The sequence below is a fragment of the Manis javanica genome, chromosome 17 (assembly GCF_040802235.1).
Source record: "Manis javanica isolate MJ-LG chromosome 17, MJ_LKY, whole genome shotgun sequence".
Taxonomy (NCBI): Eukaryota; Metazoa; Chordata; class Mammalia; order Pholidota; family Manidae; genus Manis; species Manis javanica.
This window is the reverse complement of record NC_133172.1, coordinates 13,888,559-13,907,943: the sequence shown is the minus strand read 5'-3', so window position 1 is coordinate 13,907,943 and position 19,385 is coordinate 13,888,559. Positions and strand designations below refer to the sequence as shown.

At 44.8% G+C, this 19,385-nt stretch overlaps 1 pseudogene; it reads right to left on the bottom strand.

Annotated features, from left to right (window-relative positions):
* Window positions 1-17,188: 17,188 nt before the first annotated feature.
* Window positions 17,189-19,385, bottom strand: part of LOC140847038 (uncharacterized protein C2orf78-like) — a 79,120-nt pseudogene continuing 76,923 nt past the window's right edge.

The window sequence follows — 19,385 nt, the reverse complement described above, 5'->3', positions numbered from 1 at the left end:
TGTTTTTATTCTTAAGCAAAGTTTTTGAGCGATATTTATGAGAACTTTCCAAGTTACTTATTAAAAAAATGTCTTATGTGAAGAATGGACTGGAAGGAAACAAGAATCGATCAATATATACACTCATCAGGACAAATAGATGATCCTGGGGGGAATGGGGGCTGTCACACCTGTCCTGTAGGATTCCCCCTTCACAGAGCACAGCCATTTAGGTGTTGTTTTAGCTCGCCTACTACTGCCTCCACCCAATCCTGTCTTCTTGTTGGGAAGCTGACCTCCCTATTGGCTACCTTGTACCTTTAAACTGCCAGCTTGCAACATCATTCTCCCACCAACCTATCACCACCTGTAGAATCTTGGGGTTCCCACGGAGCTGACTGTAAACAGACTTGGAGCACGGCAAGTGACCAGTGACCGGTAATCTTCATGCTGGACACACGTACTCTTTGGCTTCAGCCACTCAGACATCCTCTAGCATCTTCTCCTCATCTCTGGGATCTACAGTTGGTGTTTCCTGTTCTTCTCTGACCATGTCAGGTAAGGAAAGAAACTCTTACAAGATTTTCATTAGATTTTTTTTTGCCCCTAAATTTAGTAGCAGGTTTAAAATAGCATGAAATCATGGGAGAAAGTGTTGAACTAGAACTCTGGAGACCTCGTTTCACTTTTGACTTTGACATTTACTAGCTGTGTGACTTTGGACAAGTCACTGACTCTCCAAGAAAATCTGGTTTTTGCTCATCTGTTACATTAGGATGGAAGATTGCTTCTCTCTGGTCCCTTTCTCTTCCAATATTGAGTCTTAACGGGCACCCATGTAGAAAATGAAATCAGAGGCATCTTGAAAGTCTTTCCACAGAAACAAGGGAAAACAAGGTGGTGTAGAAAACTGGCAGCATGTACTGAGATGTATCATCTGTAGTGGCCGCCCTCCCTCCACCAGTGTTTCAAATTTTCTATGTTTTAATTTAATGATATTTAAAAGGAAGTAGCCACGCATTTTGAAGTGTTCTATCTAAACCAGGTGAAAAGAGAAGTACGGGGAGAGGACAAAGAAAAGGCAACTCCAAGCAAGCTGAGGAGGGTGAGCCGTCCAGGAGCAAAGTCCGGGCAGAGGAAAAGCCAACCATGCCCAGAATGAAGCGCAAGAAAAACCAACCTGAGCTCAGCCAAGAGAACCGTAAAAGACATCGAAGCACGCTGGGCGTGCACACGCTGGAGCCTGTGCAGTTTCTTCATGCACTGGGGAAGAAGGCTGATAAGGAAACTGGATTCTCTTCTTCCCAGGCCTTGGGAAATTCAAGGAACCCCAAAGACCCCCAGCCACCTCCGGCCACCAAACCGTGGCTGAATACTCCACATGAGGGTAAAGGCCTTGGGAAAATTCATGCCAGAGCCCAGAAACCAGACGGCTGTGTCCAAAGAGAGTGTCCATCTCCATCCCAGGATGAACGGCCACCTCCTGGGAAGGTCAAGTTGGTGCCTCTGCCTTTTCTGACTGAGGACAGGCCTCAAGCTCGCCGAGTTCCTCGGAGGCCACAGTCTCTGGCCTCACGCCGGCCAGCTCTGGCTTCCTCTACCCAGCCTGGATCTACGGACGCAGCTCAACCTACTGCAGTCGGTTCATCCTGGCAAGCAAGTGCATCTTTGACAGGTCCTGCCTGCTCATCTCTGGGTCCAGTCCAGACCAACTCAACCCAACCACACCTGACCAACTCTACCCAGCTCAGGGTCACCCAGTCCGCTGTTTCTAGACCGGCACACTACAGAACATCATCTCACACTTCCCTCCAGCAGGAGCCCATTCCCACTGCTGTGCCCCAGCACAAGCCTCCACCCAAGCCTCAAACCCAGCTTCCACCCCAAGAATTCTGCTTCCAACCCCGGCCATGGGGGAAACCAGATATTTCTGGACCAGTAACATCAAAGCCCATCACAGAAGAGCAGAGGCCAGAGCGGGAGGCTATGAAGAGGCGGGCTCAACAAGAGCGGGAGAATGCTGCCAAATACACCTTTGCGGGGAAAATACAGTTTTTCATTGGGAGGGAAAAGGAAATGTTAATTGCTGACTTATACGGCTACATAAAGTAAGAGCTGATAGGATTGTTGGTGCCACTTTGGTTACCAGCTGTAGACAGACAGATAGCAAGTTTCCACACATAGACAGATAGATAGATAAAAGTTTCCACACATAGATAGACAGATAGGTTTCCACACGTAGGTAGATAGATATAAGATCCTCTATTTATACTCATAGATTTTAAAACAATAAAACAATAAATGTTAATAGAATTAATAGAGGTATAATAATAAGAAGCCTTTGGAGTTTTGATGTGCTTTCAACTGTGGTTTCTCTTTGGTGGGAGTGGGGATGAGAGCCTGTATGAGAAAGACAGACCTGGAAGGTGGACGGCACGTCAGGGAAAAGGGGTAAGAACTGGGGACAGAGGAAGGAGCTCGGCCCAGGGTCAGGAACGCCAAAGGGGGGGGAGGAGAGGTTACAGGTTTATAAAAAGGGAGCCGGCATGTGGGAAATGGAAGAAGTAAGAAGCGCATCAGGGCTAAGGGTCAGGGTTAACCTTTGAATAGTTGAAGATGGCAGGAGATGCATCTAGGTTGACCAGGAGAAACGTAGAAAGTCTCTCATGAGGGCTGACATCATGTCTCATGACCACCAGGTAGGTATTTTTGGAAACAAGGGATACAGGACACAACTCCAAAACTTTGGGCTGCCTAATCCATGTATGATTCTGGCCGGGAGCGGAGAGCACAAATCAGAGAAGAATCTGCCAGATGAATGGCAGGGGCTCAGAGCTATCCTGGGGGCAGCTGATAACAGGGGCTGAGTCCAGCGAACTGCTGCGGCAGGAGCCCCAGCCAGAGCAGGGCCTGGGATTTAAATCACCGTTTACTCAACACCTGCGCACCAGGCCCGAGAGGCACACTACTGTCTCTATCACTGTGCCACTTCATTAGTGAGGCTCAGCCATGGACTGAGGTCACATTCATTGGGGGTAAATTCCACTCCTCGGAATTTACCCTAATATGCCTCCGAAATCCTTGGTATTTCAGGCGCCCTTAGGTGGCCAACCTTGCTTTCAGAGCACGGCACCCGGAGCTTCACAGCGGACCAGATGAATCTTCGGACGGGCCTAAATGTTCACTTGATAGGAACAGTCCTGCTCCATCAACCCTGGCCCATGCACCTCCTCTAAACATCACTAAACACCTAAGCCCACAAGAAATATCTCCCTGGAAGCACCCACTTCTTTCAGGTGTGAGCGATGGGAGTGTGTGCGTCCTGGGTTACCCTGCCACCAACTGGAGGCCCAAGGCTCAGGATGGTCCAGATGAGCTCCTCAGGAGAAGGCCCCTTCGGGCAGCCACGGGGAGGGCACGGGACTAGACAGGAAAGGGAATGGAGTGGGACAGGGGGAGAGGAGAACAGCGGATAATCACCTTGGGAAAATTGGTGATTTACATTATGAAAGTTATTTAGATATAATTCACGAACCATAAAATTCACCTCTAGAACCTTTAGTAAAATCAGTGGCATTCAGGACATTCACAAGCTTGTGCAACTGTCATCATTATCTAACCCACAGCATTTTCATCATTCCCCAAAGAACCACCCGTTACACATTAGCAGGCACTCCTCATTCCCTCCTCTCTGCACACCCTGGCAGCGTCTACTCTGTTTTCTCTGTGTGTGGATATGCTTGTGTGGACATTTCATACATATGAAATGATACAGTATGTGACTTTTGTGTCTGGCTGCTTTCACTTAGCCTAATGTTCTCAGAATACATCTATGTCATACCATATGTCAGTATATTTTCATTCCTTTCTATGACTTTATAATACTCCATGGTGTGGCTCTACCATCAAAGACCTGAATGTAAGTCATAAAACCATAAAACTCTTAGAGAGACACATAGGCAAAAATCTCTTGGACATAAACATGACCAACTTCTTCCTGAATATATCTACCTGGGCAAGGGAAACAGAAGCAAAAATAAACAAGTGGGATTATATCAAAGTAAAACGCTACTGTACATCAAAGGACATCATCAGTAGAACAAAAAAGCATCCTACACTACGGGAGAATATATTTATAAATGATATATCCGATAAGGGTTTGACATCCAAATTATATAAACAGCTTACACACCACCAACAAAAAAGTAACTAAACCAATTAAAAAATGGGCAGAGGAGCTGAAAAGACACTTCTCCAAGGAAGAAATTCAGATGGCCAACAGGCACATGAAAAGGTGCTCCACGTTGCTAATCATCGGAGAAACGCAAATTTAAACCACAACGAGATATCACCTCACACCACGTAGGATGGCCAACATCCAAGAGACAAACAACAACAAATGTTGGCAAGGATGTGGAGAAAGGGGAACCCTCCTACACTGCTGGTGGGAAGGTAAATTAGTTCAACCATTGTGGAAAGCAGTATGGAGGCTCCTCAAAAAGCTCAAAATAGAAATACCATCTCATCCAGGATTTGCACTCCTAGGAATTTACTCTAAGAATGCAGGTACCCAGTTTGTAAAAGATGGATGCACCCCTATGTTTATCACAGCACTATTTACAGTAGCCATGAAATGGAAGCAACCTAAGTGTCCATCAGTAGATGAATGGATAAAGAAGATGTGGTGCATATACACAATGGAACATTAGTCAGCCTTAAAAAGAAAACAAATCCTATTATTTGCAACTATTATGCAACAACATGGATGGAGCTGGAGGGTATTATGCTCAGTGAAATAAGCCAGGCAGAGAAAGACAAGTATCATAGGATTTCATTCATCTCTGGATTATAAACACAAAGCAAAAACTGAAGGATCAAAACAGGAGCACACTTGCAGAATCCAAGAATGGACTAACAGTTACCTACGGAAAAGGCACTAGGGAGGACCGGTCGGAAGGGCGGGATAAGGGGAAAAAGCTGCAGCACGATTAGCACACATAAGATACAGGGGGGGTAGGGGGTGGGGCACAGGGAAGGCAGTATAGCACAGAGAAGGCAAGTAGTGATTCTGTACCATCTTACTACACTGATGGACAGTGACTGTAATTGGGTATGTGGGGGGACTTGATAATGGCGGGAATCTAGTAACCACAACGTTGTTCATGTTAGTGTATATATTAATGATACCAAAATAAAAAAATTAATAAATCAATAAAACCACAATGATATATCAGAACACACCAGTTAGGATGGCCACCATCCAAAACACAAACAACAACAAATGTTGGTGAGGATGTGGAGAAAGACGAACCCTCTTATGGTGCTGGTGAGAATGTAAGTTATCAATTAGTTCAACCACTGCGGTAAGCAGTTTGGACGTTCCTCAAAAACTAAAACTGGAAATACCAGTTGGCCCAGCAATTCCACTCCTAGGAATTCACCCTAAGAAAGCAGGAGACCAATTTCAAAAAGACACATGCACACCTACGTTTATTGCAGCACTATTTACAATAGCCAAGAATCGGAACCAACCTAAGTGTTCATCAGTAGATGAATGGATAAAGAAGATGTGGTATGTATACACAATGGAATATTATTCAACCGTAAGAAGGAAACAAATGCTACCATTTACAACAACATGGACGGAGCTAGAGGGTATTATGCTCAGTGACATAAGACTCCCAGAGAAAGACAAGTACCAAATGATTTCACTCATCTGTGGCATATCCAACAAAGCAAGAAGTGAAGGAACAAAACAGCAGCAGAGTCACAGAACCCAAGAACGCACTAACAGTTACCAAAGGGAAAGAGACTGGGGAGGGGAGGGTGGGTGGGAAAGGAGGGATGAGGGGATTAACGGGTATTATGATTAGCATACATAATGTAGGGGGGCCACAGGGAAGGAGGTATAGCACAGAGAAGACAAGTAGTGACTCTATACCATCTTACTATGGTGATGGACAGTGACTGTAATGGGGTATGTGGTGTGGACTTGATAATGGGGGGAATCTGGTACCACAATGTTGCTCATGGGATTGCGTATCGATGATACCTTAATAAAATAAATACATAAATAACATCATTCCCTCTGGAGAATGTAGACTCTTTCACTTCTTAATGACAGTGCTAATAAACAACTCTAAAATTTTTTATTCAAAATATAATAATAAGAGAATAAAATAAAAATAAAAGACAACAGCAGTCCCTTTCTACCGCCTCCTGTTCTTTAGGGCACTGGTTCTCAACCAGGGCAGTTTTGCCCCTCAGAATCCATGAGGTCATGTCTGACGACATTTTTGGTTATCACAGTTGGGGTGCTACTGACATCTAGTGCATACAGACCAGGGACACTGCTAAAAACCCTATAGCACACAGGACAGTCCCCACAGCAATGAATTATTACACCCCAGGTGTCAATACCACTGACAAACCCTTCCAGTAGTATGTGATCAAAAATCTAATGAGATATAATTGCTATGCATATATCATCTCCAGGACATATGAGAAACTAGTAAGAGTGACTGTCTCAGGGCAGGGGAAGTGAGGGTTTGGGATAAAAGAGGAGCGGTAGGGAGATGTTGATTTTAAATACATACACACACACACACACACAGACACACACCGGTTTGTGTTTTCTGAATTTTGTATATGTACATGTCATCTATTCAAAAAATAATCACCAAAAAGTGGTCCGTGTGGCTCTAGACTATAATCTCAATAGACTACCTTCAGCTCACAGAGAATGACCAAACGTAAAACAAAAAGAATGTGGCCTATCATGTCGAGTGAATCCTGAAAGAAGAGCTAGAAAATCCAGGTTTTCTTACTCCAAATTGTGGAACAGAGCATGTCACTAGACCCAGAGAATGGTTCCTTACTTACAGAGTGAGGATAATGCGCCCAACTCAGAGCACACTGAACTGTGAAGACCAAATGCAGTAAAGGAGGTGAAATAACTCTATGAACTATTAAAAACTATACAAAACACTATTATTTTTTTAAGAAGGACCTAGTATTATGAAAGATTAAGACTAAAAATGTAGATGAGACACTTTAACATTATTCCCTTCCTAAATTACACATCATTTCATTATCACTGCGGCTTTAGGAGTTGTTGCCTATCCACTGCACTGAAATCTTCTATTTATGCTGCCTACCTAAGATGTAAGTAACTCAGGGGAAGGTCTTACGATAAGCCACACAATCTGTAGGTGCTCAATACTTATTTGATGATTTGCATGATTACGATAAAGGTTAAGAAGAAAAAATTTTTCCTGAATCACTCAATTTGCTATAAAATAAGCAGAGATGAGGAATCTTGGCTCTGCTAATCTTAATAACAATCCTATGATGGGCTGCCTTAACACAGAAAAACATTATTCAAAACAAAACCTGTAATATTTAACCACCAACTCTCTTGCCTAACAGCTGGGCCATGTGGACACAGGCCAAAGAGCTAGGTCTCTTACTCATGAAGTTATTGCGTCATGAAAATAATACTTCTTTGGTACCCATGTGTTTGAATGTCAAGGATAGCCAGTACGTAGGAGCTGCCAGTAAAAATGATGAATACTAATGATGGTGTCATGTTCTCCAGTTTTAGCAATTCTGAGCAGAATAAAGGAGCACAAGAGCAGAATGAGTGAGGCGTCAGTCACCGGAAAAGAAAAAGGAAACCGGAGGTGTCTTACATGATGTGCTTGTTATGTAGGATGAAGGCATGTTCAATGTTGCCATCCTCAGAGTAAATGGAGCCCATCCTGCTCCTCTCAACTACAGAGCAGAAGTACCGACTGGGTGGAATGTCTTCATTTATTTCTACCGTGCTGCCCATCTGGAAGAGAGCCCTCACCCAGTCTTCAGGCGGAAAGCTTACATCTCCAGGGTCAAACATCAGGACCACGTGCTGAGCAGAAAAGAAAAAAACAGGTGTCATCAACCATGGCCCCATCATACCAGCACAGCCTAGCACACAGCGTGTTCATCCCACAAACCTCTACATGACAAGAAAATTAAGAGAAAAATACCCTATGTTATGGCTCCCATCAAATAAGGTCTCTTTCCCATGAAAAGACTGAAACCCTCAAGGAAACCCTTATCACAATGGTGAAAGGATCAGCGGACTCAAAAACTCACAATCCCTGCACCAAAACTAGGTGGTACAAGGAATAAAATTTACATTTCTTTCCATGCTAATCATTCACTATCATTAGGTGGCCCTGCCCTCAGCACCAAAACGAAGGAGCAGTATCTTAAATTTTTTGCATTATTTCTCTTCCCAGATACCCACTTCAATCCACTCCATGGCAGAGTATACTCAATGAACTGTCATAGTAATTGCTAAATGACGTAAGTTTGGTCATTGGTATTTAATGACAGAGCAATTGACATTTTTCTATGGTGTACTTTTTTCATACTTGAGCACTGTTAAAGGAAATGCTCTGGGAATGAACGCTCATAATTCTAACTCTGCTCACTAAAGCACTATTCCAGTTAATCTGTAACATTATATTCATCATATTAGGGCAAGGAATTTAGATCTTGAAAACAATTGATTCGAATCTATCTTCAAAGACCAACCACTCTTTGAATAACAAAAGGGCTCAAAGGTAACTTGGGATGCCAAAGGCAAACCAACAAAAAACCTGGGAGTTTCCCTCCCTGGGTCTCAAGCTGCAGTAATTCTACAATTTTTCTAGATATTGTTGCTATTAGAATGAGATTCCAACTTCTCATCAGGTATAAGTCTACACCATTTCCAAGAAGAATCTGGGTATCTGACACACATCAAAATACAGCACACAGTAGTATTTCGCATGCTTGAAAATATACAAGCTATAGAATTCACTTTGGAATTCAAGGCCCTGGGAGATGCAGCGTCCGCAGACACGGAAGGTGGCCTAAGGGCTGAAGGGGGCAGCGGGGCAGCGGAGGGGGCGTATACTGTCGGGAGGGGCCGCCTGACAACTGCTTGAGGCTCCCTTTTCGAAGGCAGTCAGGCCCACGTTGCAACCCCGGGCAAAAACATTCAAGGTTTCCAAATCCTTCGGGACACACACACACACACACACACACACACACACACACACACACACAGCCGCCCCCCTTCGGGACACACACACACACACACACACACACACAGCCGCCCCCCTTCGGGACACACACACACACACACACACACACACACACACACACACACACACACACACACACACACACACACACACACACACACACACACACACACACACACACACACACACACACACACGGCCGCCGCTCCGCTTCACAGTCGGCCCACGCTCGGCGCGCAGACCCCGCCACGTTCCCGGGATTCGTCCACAAGGACAACACTCCGAGCTTCCGGAAACGTCACATCCGCCGCCCGTGGACGCCGTGGACGCGGACTGTCTCCTCCACTCGGGAGAATTTAGGACCCAGCGGGGCTCATACCGCCGCCTGAGGAAAGTCCGGCCACTGGGGAACGAGCGCGGTGACGGCCGTTTGGGTCCAGTTAGATCGAGGCGGTAGCAGGGGAACCGAGCCGTTAAACGGACTGATACTCGAGCCGTTAAACTTTCCGTTTTAGAATTATTTTGGTTGCGGAGGTAGATAGCCGGCTAGATAGCCTCTCTGCCACACTCACAAAAATCCAGCGTTCAAGGAGGCATTGCTGACCCGAGTCCTGCCTCAACTACCCACGGTTTCTAAATCGGGCGAAGGAAAACTAATGAAAATTTCCGCTTGTTGTGTTGCTCTCTACACAAACTTGGTGGCCTGAGGTATTCAGCAGTCCCATTTACTGCCTAGAAGAGAATTGAAGACTACATCTTTAATATAAGAACACCAATAAAACTTAGTGAAAATGACTTTTTTCATTAAGAGTCACTTGAGGTAACGCAGACACAAAGATCTGTTTGACAGTTCCTGCCTCTGAGACGGTTATTGACAGCAAATTCAAATAGTGGCACTTTCTGCGTGTGGATGTGTGTATCCACGAGTGTGTGCACAGCTTCTTTCCAAAATGGCCCTTCAAGACAGCTAGTCATTCAGTCTCAGGGGACTTTGTATATAACCACTCTGAATGTTTATGCTTTGGTTTACAAGTTAAACTCTATGGGGATACTTGACACCCCATGGTTTGGAAGCCTCTCTGTATGTTTACGTGGTGACATGGCTTGTCCTTCACCGTCTAGTTTAAACCCCCTGCACAGGTGTTAAACACCCTCCTTCAGGCCAGTGTCCAGATCTCTAATTTCTCTCACTCCCTACTGTGTATATTTTTCTTTGCTGTTCCTGAAGTGATTCTGTGTCGTCATTGGCTTTTCAGACAGCAGTGAAAAAATTCAGCAGGTGGATACTTTTATTGTGGAAATATAGGCAAAAGCAGAGCTGGTGGGATGGGGAGCAGGGGCTCTGCTTCCATTGAGCACTGTCTCAAAAAAATAGTTCTTTTTAAAATTATGTTGAAATTAACAAATTAACAGAGTTTGCAAACATGCTAGATGTTAAGACTGTGTGTGATAAGAAGGCTTTACAATGCTATGACTGGGAAACATGTAGGCCCAGGTGCTGGCAGTTCTCACGCTGACTAACAAGATACAGGAAGCAGGACCTGGTCCTTTCAGGGAGGAAGTCTGTGAATACTGACCAGTGTTTGGTCTCTCGGGCAAGTGGTCAGCAGTCTTGGCTTTATAGAGACCAGAAACAAGCAAGAAAACCCTGGCCTAGGTGACCATCTCACATTCTTCACTTCCTGAGTAACTGGGATGTTAAAAAGTAGATAATTTTGTACATGCAACCAGGAAATTAAGGCTATACAGGGAAGGTATTCTGTCAGCAAATAGGGTTCAGCAGCTCACCTGATAGGCAATGGCCAGGCTAGGAATAACAGTCTCCATATGACCTCTCGCATACTTCAGTGTTACTCCCACGCTCCTGAGTGCTTATTCCTACCTGATCATTCCTGGAGAGCACCAAGGGACTCCAGAAGAAGAAATTCTTTCGTTGATATATTACACCAGGGTATAGCAAATAAATCCAGATGAGATTTCTGGGGGAGCAAAAATAAGGGTCAACTCCACGCAGATGGTACTTGCCTACTATTGGGTGATGAGTGCCACACCTGGAGGGGCAATCTCAGTACAGGAACAACCTCCATTCTTACGTACTGCATTCTTACAACAGCTCATATATTTTTTAAAACAGAAATCCGTTCTATTGCTCTAATAGAATTGCTCGGAGGGTATAAAGTGGGAGCACTTATTACCCCCAATTACTTCCCATGGCACTGGGAATTAAAAATTCCAGATTCCTTACCATTGCGTCCAGTGTGACTCAGTCCCTGTTGTCTCTGTGACCTTAAACCCCCTCTCCTCCTGCTTGCTCCTCTCTAGCCACACTGTCTGAATATCTGCTGCTCCACTCAAGACCTTTCCACAGTTTTGTCCTCTCCCTGGGATGCTCTCACGCTGATTTTCACCTGGCTGGCTCCATCTGCTCATTCGTATCTTGCTTACATGTCTCTTCTCAAAGATAACTTCTCTGACCACCCATTCTACGTAGCCCACCAGTCATCCTGTCACCTGGTCCTGTTTTAGCGCTTTTCAACGTCCTTACACTGCTGGCTATGATCTGGATTGTTCACTGTGTCTTCTTCCCCTGAGAAAGTAATTCCCAGGAAGACAGGAAAACTTCTCCCGACTTGCTTACAGCTCTATCCCCGGTGCCTGGAACATCCCAGGACCCCAGATGACACCCAATAAAGATTGTCGGATGTTCACCTGATGTTAAAATAAGTGTTGTCTCACTGTCACCAAAATGCACAAGGATGGGTAGTCTATTATGGTGATAATTGAGATGAACAATGAGAAACCCTGTCCATTATGCTCTTGGGATGAAGTCTTCTCTACCAGGCACTTAGAGCTTCATTAACAGAGCAAATTATTGAGTACCTATCACATTCATGAGGTCTGTGTCAGGCAATAGTTCTATAATAGTGAGCAAGAAAAACTCCGTTCTTGTTGTTTCAAAGCCCACATGGATAAGGGCTTATAGAGATCAAAAGGAAGAAAATCTTGACCTTTTAGGCCATCATAGAAACTTTGGCTTTAACTCAGAAAAATGAGGAACCATGGAAGGGTCTGAGCAGGACAGAATCTGCCATATGTTTTGAAAGGATCACTCCAGTGGCTATGTGACAAATTAGAGAGGCAAGGGTGGGAACAGGGATGCCAGTTAGGACTGTAGTTCACAGGGTAGATTGGGGAGGCCCCCAAGACACCCCAGCAAATTCACCAGGGTGCCGCAGGATACTTCAAAATCTTGAAGGGTTCACAGCAATACGTGCCATCTGTCAGATACCATGTGAGCTTCTAGCAGGTTCAGTAGTTTACAGACTGAACATAGAATCATGCTATTGTCCTTCAGTGCCATCATATTGTGAAGCGGGTTTTTGGCAGTACTTGTCACAGAAAGCAAGTACTGTTTGAAAATCGATGTGAAGCAGGAAATGAGACTGGCAGGTCAATTTAATTCTAAGGTTTGGTAAGTTGTACAGTGCCCAAAAATCACACAGTTTCCATTAACAAGATAACTGGGGTTATTTAAGAGTGAAATAAAAATAGTTTTCCTTTTATACTATTATTTCTTAAATGTCTACTTAGTTGTTATAATGTACTGTATTACTGGAGCATTATTTCCTATGGCTGCTCTAACAAATCTCCACACCTTGGTGGCTTAAAAAAACAAATTACTTGTTACTGTTCTGAAGGCCAGAAGTCTGGAATTGGTATCACTGGAACAAAATTAAGGTGTCATCAGGTCTGCACTCTCTCCGCAGGCTCTAGGGGGAGAGTTCATTCTTCGCTTCTTCCAATTTCTGGTGGCTGCTGGCATTGTTTGCCTGGTGACTGCAACACTCCAGTCTTTGCCTACACAACCACATTGCCTTCTCCTCTTCTGTCTGTATCAGATTTCCTTCCACCTCAATTTCATAAGGACATATGGTTGCATTTAGGGGTCACCCTGAAAATCAATGATAGCCTCCCCATCCCAAGATCCTTAATTTAATCAATATGCAAAGACCCTTTTTCTAAATAGGAGTAACATTGCAGGTTTCAAAGATCAGAACCGGATCTCTTTGGGTGGCCATGACCCATCCTACTACAAGCATTAATACTTGTTAGTTTGTTGGCACCTAACTACTTAATAAATGGAACTATAAAGTATTTCTTTTAGCCTAGAGGTGAGACACCAAAGGCTCTGTGAATATAAAGTTGGGGAACCTCTGAGGTAGGAGGCTCTCCCAGTAATCCTGGCAGAAAATGATGGGCTGTGAACTAGAGTGGATGGGGAGAAGTGATTGGACATGGGAAAGTTCTGGAAACAACTGCAAAGTAAGGCCGATGGAAATCGATTATTTCCTGGATGTGTGGTTGGGAGGGGGAGAGAGGAGTCAAAGGACTTTAAATGTTTGTGGCCTGAGCAATTTAAAAAAAAGGATTACTATGAACTGACATGAGGAAAACTGAACATGGACCAGGTTTTTTGCTGGGGAGGAGGACAAATTGGAGATTCCGTGTTGTACATGTTTAGGAAAGGAGATACACAGAGAAAAGAGGGAAGGAAAAGACACATTTTTTCCAGACTCCCCATGTGCCCACAGGCTTATTCCACCCCTTGTGGTGGCTAGATGTCCCTCCACTCTTGAGCTCATTATGTTGTTGTTTTGACTTCTTCAAAACCTGGACTGAGTAAATGCAGACAAGAGGTGCCATGTAAGACAGAGACTCAGAAAGCCTCATCTGACCCAGAGTCCTAACAGGAGAGGGCACAAGGAGCTCTGCTTTGGGGGACTGAAAATCACAGGACCCCCACCACGTAAACTAAGTACATCACATGAAGAAGTGGAATTCCAGAAAGGTAGGGTCAGGAGCATAGGTTTTGAATCTCCCCAAACCCTCCCATGGAAATACATCAACCAAAACCCAACAACCACAGGCAGCACTTAGCATAAAACCAGGAATCCCAAACACAAGTGTGTGGCTGACCACCACCATCAGCCACAGACCTTCCTGGAATCTCAGTGTCTGCTCCAGAAGAAGTGGCAGACAGGAGGATGGGCAGGAGGGCAGGAGGCCTTCAAAGTACCAGCAGGTAGCCACTGTGAAGCTCTGTGGGCCAATTTGAGAGCAGCAGAGACTAGGGGAGGGTTCCCCAACCGCAGAGTGAGTTAAGTCCAAGGGACCCGGGACAGAGTCCGCAGAGCTGGAGTAGTCCAGCCCCTCTACATGTAGAACCTGAGCGGCCAGAGCTCCTTTCCAGGCTGTGGCCCACACAGAGGAGAAGCTTCTCGGAGGAACACCTGACACAAAGGGAAATGTCTTGATAAAAGCTGGGGAGGAGAGCAGAGCCAGGAAACCTCAGAAAGCAAGCCACCATGTTTTCTTATTTATTTATCTATTTTTTTTAATTTAGTGGGCACAGAGTTTCTGTTTGGGATGATGAAAAACTTCTGGAAACAATAAATGCTACCTAGGAATGTTTGCTTTTGCTTGACCTATTTCCTTGAGAGGGTTTGGAGGCATCCAAAAACTGCTGCTGCCTCCATCTTTCTGAAGACCTGTTCAATCTTTTGACATAACTATTTTAAATGTGGAAAGTGGTGATGGCTGCACAGTCCTGTGAAGGTACTTAATGCCACTATTGTACACTTAAAAGTGGTTAAAATGGTCAATTTTGTGTTATGTCGATTTTGCCATGATAAAAAAAATGAAAGAACAACATAAATCAGAATGAGATAAGATGATAGACCTCAGGACTTAAACATTTTTTTCAATTTTCAGAAATGAAGCCAGAATTAAAAATAATGCCAGAGTGAATGAACATAGGGGATAATACCTGAAAGAAACAAATAAGAAAGGGAGAAAATGTTTAAAAATGAAAAAGAAGATAAAAGAATTTTAGTGACATGGCAATCTAAAAGGATTGGCAAAACAGGACAGTTCTGAAGAGTGATGCAAATATACCCAAGAATTTCATATCCCATAAAGTGACATTTCAAATCAGTGGGACAATAAGTTAGTCAATAAGTTGTGATACACAAACGTTGGGGTATAAATAGTTTCTCAGGAAGGACCCAGAGTGTGGCAAAAGTTGCTATGTCTAAAGAGGGAGGGAAATTGGCGGCTGTGGGACTTGGGGAAAGGGTGTATTTCCATTGCTTTCCTTTTGTAACTTTCTAGTGCTCTAGCACATGAATCTATTACCTCTCAAGTCTGATCTCTGAATGCAAACCCCAGCTCCTTCCGTTACCAGCTCAAACTTGGGCAAATTCTCTGCAGTCTCTAGGCTTATCTCATCTGTGAAATGGGGTGAATAACTTGGCCTGGTGTTGCCTGGCACAGAATAAACTCTCAATAAATGTATTTTACCAGTGGAAACAACCCAAATGTCCATCAGTAGATGAATGGATAAACAAAAATCATAGAGCCACACAATAGGGTATTATACAGTCATAAAAAGGAATTAAATGCTGACATGGTACAACATGGATGTATTTTGAAAACATTCGGCTAAATGACAGAAGCCAGATTCAGAAGTCACATACTGTATCATTTCATATATATGAGTGAAATGTCTGGACATGCAAATCCACAGACAGAGAAAACAGAGTAGAGGCTGCCTGGGTGCGCAGAGAGGAGGGAATGAGGAGTGCCTGCTAATGTGTAAGGGGGTTTCTACGGGGAATGATGAAATTGCTATGGGTTAGATGATGATGATGGTTGCACAAGATTGTGAATGTACTAAGTGCCACTGATTTTACAGTTTCTAAAGCTGAATTTTATGGTACATGAATTATGTCTGAATAGAAATGTTTTAAAATGTAAATTACCAATTTTCCCAAGGTGCTGACCTGCTGTTCACCCTTCAACCTCTCCCCACTCCATTCCCTTTCATGTCTAGTCCTGTGCCCTCCCTGTGGCTGCCCCCAGGGGCCTTCTAAGGAGTGCCTCAGATCATTCTGAGTCTTCAGCCTCCAGTTGTTGGCAGGGCAACCCAGCCCTCACACACTGCCATCACTTGCACCCAGAAGAAATGGATTCTTCCAGGGAGATTTTTCTTGTGAGCTTAGGTTGTTAGTGATGTTCAGAGCAGGCTGCATGCACCAGGGTTGATGGAGGATGACCGGTCCTGTCAAGTTAACATTTAGGCCTGTCCCAAAGTTTGATCTGGTCCACCATGAAGCTCTGGGTGCTGTGCTCTGAAAGGCAGGTTGGCCACCTAAGAGAACCTAAACACGGAAGAGTTCAGAAGCAATAGATAAATTGAGGCCTTGCCCCTCCCCATGCAATGTGACCTCAGTCCATGGCTGAACCTCACTAGTGAAGTGGCACAGTGATACAGACAATACTGTGCTCTTGGACCTGGTGTGCATGTGTTGAGTAAACGGTGATTTAAATCCCAGGCCCTGCTCTGGCTGGGGCTCCTGCCGCAGCAGTTCGTGGGGCACAGTCCCTGTTATCAGCTGTCCCCAGGATAGCTCTTGGCCACTGCCATTCATCTGGCAGATTCCCCTCTGATTTGTACTCACCTCTCCCACCCATAATCATACATGGATCAGGCAGCCCAAAGTTTTGGAGTTGTGTCCTGAATCCCTTGTTTCTAAAATACTTACCTGGTGATCATGAGACATGATGTCAGCCATCATGAGAGACTCTTGGCATTTCTCCTGGTCAACGTAGACACATCTCCTGCCATCTTCAACTATTCAAAAATCAACCCTGACCTTTAGTCCTGACATTCTTCTTACTTCTGCCATTTCCCGCATGCCAGCTCCTTTTTATAAACCTGTAACCTCTCCCCCCGCTTTGGCCTTCCTGACCCTGGGCTGAGTTCCTTCCTCCCTCCCCAGTTATTATCCCTTTTCCCTGACGTGCCATCCACCTTCCAGGTCTTTCTTTCTCATACAGGCTCTCATCCCCAATCCCACCAAAGAGAAACCACAGTTTAAAGCACTTCAAAACTCAAAAGGCTTATTAATCATCTACTAATTCTATTACATTTAATGTTTTACTGTTTTAAAATATATCAGAATAAATAGAGAAGCTTATATCTATCTACCTACATCTGGGAATTTACATCTATCTATGTGTGAAAACATATCTACACTTGGTAACCAAAATGGCACCAACAATTCTGTCGCCTCTTACATTGCATAGCCACAGCAGTCAGCAATTTTCATTTCCTTTTCCTTCTCAATAAAAAGCTGTACTTTTCCCAAAGTGGTGTATTTGGCAGCATTTTCTCATTCTTGTTGAACCTGCATATCCATAGCCTCATGCTCTGGCCTCTGCTCTTCTGTGCTGTGATGGGCTTTGACATTACTGGTCCAGAAATATAGGGTTTCCTCCATGGACAGGGTTGGAAGCAGAATTCTTAGGGTGGAAGCTGGCTTTGAGGCTTGGGTGGAGGCTCGTGCTGGGGCACAGCAGTGGGAATGGGCTCCTGCTGGAGGGAAGTGTGAGATGATGTTCTGTAGTGTGCCGGTCTAGAAGCAGCGGACTGGGTGACCCTGGGCTGGGTAGAGTTGGTCAGGTGTGGTTGGGTTGAGTTGGTCTGGACTGGACCCAGAGATGAGCAGGCAGGACCTGTCAAAGATGCACTTGCTTGCCGGGACGAACCGACTGCAGTAGGTTGAGCTGCGTCCCGTCCGTAGATCCAGGCCGGGTAGAGGAAGCCAGAGCTGGCCGGCGTGAGGCCAGAGACTGTGGCCTCCGAGGAACTCGGCGAGCTTGAGGCCTGTCCTCAGTCAGAAAAGGCAGAGGCACCAACTTGACCTTCCCAGGAGGTGGCCGTTCATCCTGGGATGGAGATGGACACTCTCTTTGGACACAGCCGTCTGGTTTCTGGGCTCTGGCATGAGTTTTCCCAAGGCCTTTACCCTCATGTGGAGTATTCAGCCACGGTTTGGTGGCCGGAGGTGGCTGGGGGTCTTTGGGGTTCCTTGAATTTCCCAAGGCCTGGGAAGAAGAGAATCCAGTTTCCTTATCAGCCTTCTTCCCCACTGCGTGAAGAACCTGCACAGGCTCCAGCGTGTGCACGCCTAGCGTGCTTCGATGTCTTTTACGGTTCTCTTGGCTGAGCTCAGGTTGGTTTTTCTTGCGCTTCATTCTGGGCATGGTTGGCCTTTCCTCTGCCCGGACTTTGCTCCTGGATGGCTCACCCTCCTCAGCTTGCTTGGAGTTGCCTTTTCTTTGTCCTCTCCCCGTACTTCTCTTTTCACCTGGTTTAGATAGAACACTTCAAAATGTGTGGCTACTTCCTTTTAAATATCATTAAATTAAAACATAGAAAATTTGAAACACTAGTGGAGGGAGGGCCGCCACTACAGATGATACATCCCAGTACATGCTGCCAGTTTTCTACACCACCTTGTTTTCCCTTGTTTCTGTGGAAAGACTTTCAAGATGCCTCTGATTTCATTTTCTACATGGGTGCCCGTTAAGACTCAATATTGGAAGAGAAAGGGACCAGAGAGAAGCAATCTTCCATCTTAATGTAACAGATGAGCAAAAACCAGATTTTCTTGGAGAGTCAGTGACTTGTCCAAAGTCACACAGCTAGTAAATGTCAAAGTCAAAAGTGAAACGAGGTCTCCAGAGTTCTAGTTCAACACTTTCTCCCATGATCTCATGCTATTTTAAACCTGCTACTAAATTTAGGGGCAAAAAAAAAATCTAATGAAAATCTTGTAAGAGTTTCTTTCCTTACCTGACATGGTCAGAGAAGAACAGGAAACACCAACTGTAGATCCCAGAGATGAGGAGAAGATGCTAGAGGATGTCTGAGTGGCTGAAGCCAAAGAGTACGTGTGTCCAGCACGAAGATTACCGGTCACTGGTCACTTGCCGTGCTCCAAGTCTGTTTACAGTCAGCTCCGTGGGAACCCCAAGATTCTACAGGTGGTGATAGGTTGGTGGGAGAATGATGTCGCAAGCTGGCAGTTTAAAGGTACGAGGTAGCCAATAGGGAGGTCAGCTTCCCAACAAGAAGACAGGATTGGATGGAGGCAGTAGTAGGCGAGCTAAAACAACACCTAAATGGCTGTGCTCTGTGAAGGGGGATTCCTACAGGACAGGTGTGACAGCCCCCATTCCCCCCAGGATCTTATGTTAGGGAAATCATCCCAACATTTCTTACAGATATTCATTAATATAAAAAGCTAATAATTATTTGTAATACATTTTGTGACATAACACTACCCATTATATGTACTCTTAACTAATATAATATCCCTAGGAAGGAGCAGCATTTACGTTGAACAGTTGGTTACATTTGTTCTGACATCGTATCAGTTGATCTGCTTAATGAACTAGCCCTTTTTGAGGAGCACAAGAAGGGAT